The sequence below is a fragment of the Dipodomys merriami genome, unplaced genomic scaffold (genome assembly GCF_024711535.1).
Source record: "Dipodomys merriami isolate MVZ:Mamm:240054 unplaced genomic scaffold, mDipMer1.0.p SCAF_222, whole genome shotgun sequence".
Lineage (NCBI taxonomy): Eukaryota > Metazoa > Chordata > Mammalia > Rodentia > Heteromyidae > Dipodomys > Dipodomys merriami.
This window is the reverse complement of record NW_027203627.1, coordinates 1,448,523-1,456,085: the sequence shown is the minus strand read 5'-3', so window position 1 is coordinate 1,456,085 and position 7,563 is coordinate 1,448,523. Positions and strand designations below refer to the sequence as shown.

The 7,563-nt window shown below is 45.0% G+C and overlaps 1 non-coding gene across 1 annotated transcript; it reads left to right on the top strand.

Annotated features, from left to right (window-relative positions):
• The first annotated feature begins 5,981 nt into the window (after positions 1–5,981).
• LOC138835021 (small nucleolar RNA SNORA8) lies at positions 5,982–6,119 on the top strand. Its single transcript, XR_011374356.1, has one exon. It is a non-coding gene; the product is annotated as a small nucleolar RNA SNORA8 (small nucleolar RNA).
• The last annotated feature ends 1,444 nt before the right edge of the window (positions 6,120–7,563 follow it).

Below are 7,563 nucleotides of genomic sequence, written 5' to 3'. Positions count from 1 at the left end.
GACCTTAGGTAGACCTTGTTAAGTGGCCATTAGGACAAATGACCAAGTACTGTCTCTCTTGGGCCTTGTTTCCTATTGATTTCTGAAGGATGTCACGTAACACTCACCTGTCAACCTCAACTTGACACCAGTCAGTGAATTTGTGAGCAAAATACAAATAAACAGCCAGATTTCAGCATCTTTTATTACAAATGTTACATTACTACTGTATCACATAAGCAAATATTACATTATTTATTGACCTTATTATGTATGTCAATGCTTTTGCTGATCAGACTTTCTCAGATTTAGAAAGGACTGAAGAGATGATCTCTGGAAGTATGCTCATTTGCATTTGAGATTGTCCTCTGTGCAATTACAGATCTTCTTGTTTGTGTTGAGAAAATGATGTACTTTTCGAGCCATGCAGGGAATGCATTGGTGTTCTGGTGTAGTATACCCCATATAATACAGAGTGTGCATGGATTATTTGATGTGCTGGGTGGCATGCAAGTCAACGCACACATGTATTATGGAAGTACTGTAGATTCAAGGCTTATAGTAAAGAGTGTAATTCCTTAGAAAGAATAAAAATTCAACCAAGTAAACAAATGGAAGTGGGGACTTGAAATAGGTGTGGTGGGGTCAAGTGAAGTTAAGTTAGAGGAATGAAGATAAGTGTGAGAACTCAGTGTGTATCCTATGAAATAAAGAAGAGGCCTCCCAATGTCCTCTTCCGTTGACAGAGTCGAAGCCTAGCACCTGCATTGTGGGTTGAGGGCTATTTGTAGTGGGACATGGAGGAAGTCTTCCCATGTTGAAGGCTCCTGGTATTCCTAAGGCCTCATTTTGATGAGGCTACAGTCTCAATTTCCCCAAATATTCACTAAGTTGGGTGTGTAGGTTCAATTCCTCTGACATTCCTCACCAGGAAGGGCAAAACTTTCTGCCTATAGACAACAGAAAGACACCAAACTTTCAAGACACAGGCCGACTTCTTAAAAATGTCATTTTCCTATGTAATAGTAGCAACCATTCCTATTTTCTCTTTCTCTTTTGCCCATCTTGAAGGGAATAGAAGCTGCTGAAGGACAAACTCAGCTCTAGCAGGAAATGTCTATTGAGACTTGACCCCCCATGCCCGACCATTAATAACCCCAAACTGGAAGATGGAGCTGTATGGCTCAGGTGATTGAAGGCCAGTCTGGAACCAAACAAAAAATTCATGGACAGCACCCCCAGGCCCTGAGTTCTAATCCCACACATGTCATTTACAAACAACAACAATAAAAAAAACAAACCAAGTCACCCCAAATACTCTAGTCCATACGAGGATCACAGTTTTTCTTGAAGGAATCCAAGTGAATATTGGCTGTCTGTCTGTGTCATTTCCTCCATCAGAAAATTATTCCCTCTCTCCCTCCCCCTCTCTCTCTCCCTCTCTCCCTCTCTTCCTCTCCCTCTCCCTCCCCCCCCCCCCCTCTCTCTCTCTCTCATTGTCTTCCAATTCTGCACATTAGTTCATCATGATGTGTGTCCAGGGAGGAAGTTCGAGTCTGGACTTCAATCACCTGGGGCAGCCTATGGACAATCTTTGAAAACTGACCCCTGAAGGGGGGATCACAGACTGAAATCACACAGCTGGGGAGGATGTACAGGAATTTTCCCCAGGAGGGACACAACGTTCTCCATTGCTAAGTAGGAAGCACTGTAGCCTTAGCAGAGATCACCAGCCCCAAACCAGTAAAGAAACACCTGTCACCATCAATCATTGAGTAGGCAAAGAATCTCAGGCTCTGAGGTAACTTCCTAAGCATCTGAGGTGACTTCCTAAGCATCAGAGGTGATTTCTTATTCCTCTGAGATCATTTTCCCTTCTGCTGAGGTCACTTCCTCTTCTTCTGAGCTCACTTCCTCTTCCTCTTAGTGTGCTTCCTTTTCCTCAGAGCTCACTTCCTATTTCTCTGAATGTACTACCTCATCCTCTGAGGTCACTTCCTAAGCATTTGAAGAGCTTCCTCTTCTGCCTCATCATGCCTCCTGCAGACAATGATGGGTCCCCCACAGGTCCCACAGTCACTTTCTCCCTCTGAGGCCACTTCCTCTTCTTCTGAGGCCATTTCCTCTTCCTTTTCCTCAGAGGCCACTTCCTCTTCCTCTGCAGTCACTTCCTAACCATCTGGGGAACTTCCTCCTCTGCCCCATCATGCCTCCTTCAGACTGACCAGCCCCCCCGGGGCTTCACTCACTTCTTCCTCTGAGCTCACTTCCTGTGCCTCTAAGACCACTGTCTCTTCCTCTGAAGTCACTTCCTCACCCACTGAGCTCACTTCTTCCTCTGAACTCACTTCCTCCTCTGCCCCATCACCTTTCACTCAGACTATGACAAGTTCTCCACCCCCAAGACCCTGAGGTCAGTTCTGAGTGCTCTCCACCCACACACCCCCTTGCTCACCTCTACTATTTCCTCTCTCTCTGCCCTGTGCTCACTGTACACACCTTCATCTGGCCCAGCCCAGAAGTTTGGTTCTAAACCCTCTTCTGCCTGGACCTGGTGGAAGTTTCCCCGCTCTCTCTCCCAACCCTTCCAGCGCCTTTATTGGTTTCTTGTGCCACCACTCGCATGACCAGAGTTAAAATCTCTACCACTGATGTCGAGTGAGCCTGAGTTCTTGGGGACCCATGTTGAATTACGGCTAATATTTTTGGGGTGGGCATCCCTGTGAGTCTGGGGATGGACCCAGGAAAAGCACACACTGTGATTTCCTCCTGTTTCATGGGCTAATAAGAAATAATTCTTACTCCATCCCCACCTTGGACTGAACAACGAATGGACCAAAGGGTGTAGTTTGAGTCTAACCCAATCCTCTGCATTCCTAGGTTCTGATGGTTGGGTAAGGAGAGAAATCAGGCTTTGAACCACGATCCTCCAGATTTCAGCCTCCTGAGTAGCTAGGATGGCAGGTGTGAGCCTGGAGTTATTCTGAATAATAAAAATAATAATAATAATAATAATAATAATAATAATAATAATAATAATAATAATAATAATAATAACTACTCTAGGGTTCTTTTCTAGAATTCAGTTTGTCCAATCATTCCATTGGAATGGGCTGGGCAGGGGACATTGAGTCAATCATCCATGTAAGAATGATATGTTTAGGATGTGGTTTACTGGATCACTAGGTTAAGTATTGTGGGAGCACAAATTTCAGGAGAAGGGGCGGAGGAGGATGAGGAGGAGGAAGTAGCAAAGCTGGAAGTCAAGATAGATGACCTCGTAGGAGAGGAAAAAAAAAAGCAAAAAACAAAAAACTTCTGGAAAGCAAGGATTGTTCAACTTCCCAGAGGACTATTCTGCTGGAATGGGGTGTGTGGGGGTGGGAAGCAGATTCCTGGACAAGTTTCTGCCTGTGAAGGGAAGTCTACCTGTGAGGAAGGAAGTGAGCAGAGAAGAAAGAAATCCCACTGCTTCCTGTCCCACATCATTCTGTCTTTCTTCTTCCCCAAGTGACCCACCCCCCCCAAAAAAACACTCATTTTGGACACGTGAATTATGACCACAGCCTCCTTCGAGAGCGAATTTTTAATTCCAACCTGGAACATTATACACCCAGAATAAAGGGCTTCCACGAACAGGCTGGGTCCTTATTCCTGGGGACAATAATCTGTAGGGAGAAATTTAAAAAAAAAAAAAAAAGAAAAACAGGACGAGGGAGAAGAAATTAAACAAAAAAAATTACAGGATTATGGAAAGAGGTTTGATTGGACCAAGGCCAGGGCTCTTAGGGGAAGGATTTCAATTTCAGGATTTGGGGGTATTCTGGAGGGAAGAGGATCCTGGAAACTCGCCTGTTTCCAGGATGTGTTGGAAGCTGGAAACCAGAGGTTCCTCTCGGGCGAGCTTCTCCTCAGTCAGACTCTGTCCCTTTTCTTTTTTTTTTTCTTTTTTTTTTTAATTTAATTTTATTTGTGAACATAGTGTACAGAGGGGTTACAATTACATGGGCAGGATAATGCGTACATTTCTTACCAAGCATTGCAGCCTCCTCCTTTTGTTTACCCTTCACGTCCCTTCCCAGCCCCCCCCTCCTCCCCAATCCCAATCCTTCTCCTTCCCCCCCACTTCCCCCCCCTGCACCGATGTTGTAAAGCTCGTTTTGGACATGACAAGGAAATCAGGAAGATGCATAATTCAATGCAGCCTAGACAAGTATGGTTACTCAGGAGGAGGCTGAGATCTGATAGGATCACCAGCCTTAGGGCAAGGAGAGTCCTTGAGATTATGATCGCTCATGAAACTACCAACAAACCAGAAGTTGTGCTATATTTAAGGCTCAATGTGGTAGTGTCCAGGCTAGAGCTGAAGAACCTCAGGTACAGTAATCCATGGCCCTGAGTTCAAAACACACTATGGCCCTGGGCTTTTTGTGCTCAAGATTAGCATTCTACCATTTTTACTCTGGGTCCTGGGCACTGTCCCCTAGCTTCTTCAGATCCAGGCTGGTGCTCAGTACCACACTGAACCACAAATATGGCAGGACTTCCAGTTTGCCCATGATCCTCTAGATGTCAGCCTCCTCCTGAGTAGCTGGAATGACAGGCATGAGCCACAGGTGACTGGCTCTCATTACTTCTCTTATTAACTGTAACTCCCCTGTTCAATGCATTTACAATGAAAATTTAAAACAACAAAACAAAACATTACCCTAGGGCACAAAATGTGGTACAGTGCTTTCCTAGCATGCATGAAGCCCTGCGTTCAATTCCTCATTATAACACATACACACACACACACACACACAGAAGCCAGGAGTGGTGCTGTGGCTAAAGTGGTAGAATGCCCAGCCTTGAGCAAAAAAGAAGCTCTGGGACAGCGCGCTAAGGGTCCTGAGTTCAAACCCCAGGACTGTTGTCATGTTGGAGACCATTCTATTTCAGAATGTTCAATGACTGTTTATCTGCAAGAAAATTTGCATTTGTCTTCACCGCTTGGATCACTCATTAGGAGAGCTCAAAAGGGAGATGTAGTTAATCCACCGACAGGGAATAGGCTTTGCTTCGTCTGCTGAGTTTAGGTGGGATGATCATTTCCAGGGTGGGTAGCTAGGTGACACAAACCCATGATGGCTGAGTGTGTGTGTGTGTGTGCATGTGTGTGTATGACACACAGGTCCCTATCTGGTGTGTTATACAAATCAATGTGCACGTGACAGAGTCAGAACTTTTGCAGGAGAAACATGGATTTCTGTTGGGGGACGGTCCCTGAGAAATCCATTCTGATTCCTCTACTTCCACAATAAAGGTTGAGCTCACGGGCCACTGGGATCATGTGTGTGGTCTGTCCTCTTTATCCACGTTCTGGTTGTAAAAGACCATGGTGCCTCTGCCTTGCTCCACCACCTAGAAATAGTTCTTCCTAAAGTCTTCAATGGGTGAGGGGTGGCTGGGAGGGATGGATCAGGATCAGCTCAGGTCCCCCTTCCTAGTCTGGTTGGACTAGAACTTACAGATGCCCATGTTCATTGCTCGCTACTGTGACATGCTAAATATGGACATCTCTTGTGATGGATGTCATGAGATTGCTCCCCTAGCACTGCTACCGGTGTCTTTAATGCAGTGACATGGATCTCTGCAAAACTTGCTTCCTAGGTAAACTTCATAGACTTGAGTATGCCATACTCAATAGTAATAATTGTTATTATTTTATGTGATCTTGCCACTTAAAAACTTCACATTGGGGCTGGGAATGTGGCTTAAGGATAGAGTGCTTGCCTCTCATGCATGAAGCCCTGGATTCGATTCCTCAGAAAAACAGAAAAAGCTGGAAGTGGTGCTGTGGCTCAAGTTGTAGAAGGCTATCTTTGAGCACAGAGAGGCTCAGGGAGAGTGCCCAGGCCCAGAGTTCAAACCCCACGACATATATATATATATATATATATATATATATATATATATATATATATATATATATATATATATACACACACACACACTTACATTACACTGTATGGTACTTGCATTCAGCAATACCTCCTGCTGATGTGTTCAAAGGACAGTGCAATAGAAACTCAATATCTGGCATCGTTGGTTTTCTTGGCTTTGTCCATGGTAAACCTGGTATTTCTATTGATACAATATATGCAGTTTCACAATTCATATTGATAATACTTAGGATAACTGATCTTTTCAGCAAATGCTTTTCTTTCTCTAGGCAGGCATTCAGCAGTTGAATCAAGCTGTTGGACTTAAAAAGTGATCCCAAAATTTGCTTGCAAAATGACATTTCAAAGATTTTAGGTGTGTCATCAGTAATTCTGTAATAGTGCTAAAAGAAGCCCTAATAAAAGATTTGTGGCAGGGCTGATCAGAGTTTCTGCTTTTGGTTGGCCATTTGAACATAGCAACTAGATTTTGGCCTCCCGAGCAGTGGTATGGCTGGCTTGAAAATTGTTTGCTTCAAAAAGGGCTCCCTTAGATTTCAAGAGAAATCTTGAGCATCAGTTTGATGGGCAGTGAAGGAATTACAACATGTAAAAATGATTAAATAAAATTTATTGACTTCAAATAAAAAATATACATACACACATATATGTATGTGTATATATGTATGTACGTATGAATATATGTAAACTTTAAAAAATTTTTAGGGGGAAGATGGCGGAGGAGAAGCTGGAATCTGAACAAGCTCTTGCATAGAAAGCAGTTTTAGAGTTCCAGTGAACAGTCCTAAGCCAGAGAATCACACCAAGTGTGCCATCACAGGACAGAGAGTTAGGCAAGAGAGGGGAAGCCAAGGCAAGGAGACACATCTGAGCGCTTGCCAGCAGCCGCCACAGTGGCAGCAGGGTCGCGGCGGCAACTGCAGGGCACCCATACCTGAGCCACAGAGAGTCCGGGACGAAGAAGCCAGACGCAGTGGGGGAGCGGATTCTACTCAACACCAGCAAGAACTGAAAAGGGGCGGACATCTTCATCCTGCAGTTTGCAGACCAGAGACGACCCAGGATCCAAGACTCGGCGTGAGTACAAGCCTGACGTCCTCACTCCATCTCAGGGAGCAGAGGAGGGAAGGCCACCCCTTCCCCCCCAGCAACAGTGATCTCCATCTTGGATACCGACAAAGCTCAGAGGAGCTGCTAGCTCCAACTCAGGCCTTGGAATAAAATGAGTCATTGAGCAGGTCACAAGAACTTAACGGCAAAGTGACCTGCCAGACTCAGCTCCATCCAGGGAAAAGTCACCCAGCTCAGGCGCCAGCCATAAGAGTGGCTTTCCGCTCTGGGTAACCAGAGCCAGAGACTGCCCCTCCCTCTAGCAGCCTCCACAATCAATTGAAATACAGACACCCTGAGAATGGCTCCAGGCTGGGCGCTGTGAGTTTTTCACAAAATAGCCCGAGGGAAAAGCAACTGTTTGTTGAAAGGCCTCAACTCTACCCAGAACCTAGCCTCATCACTGCATCCCCCTCATTTGTGATTCTCAAAGCAGATCACCCTCCCAGAAAACTAACCAGGGAGGGGGATCTCAAAATCTTGGGTAAAACAGAGCATTTTTCTGCCTGATCGAACAAACTGACTTAAG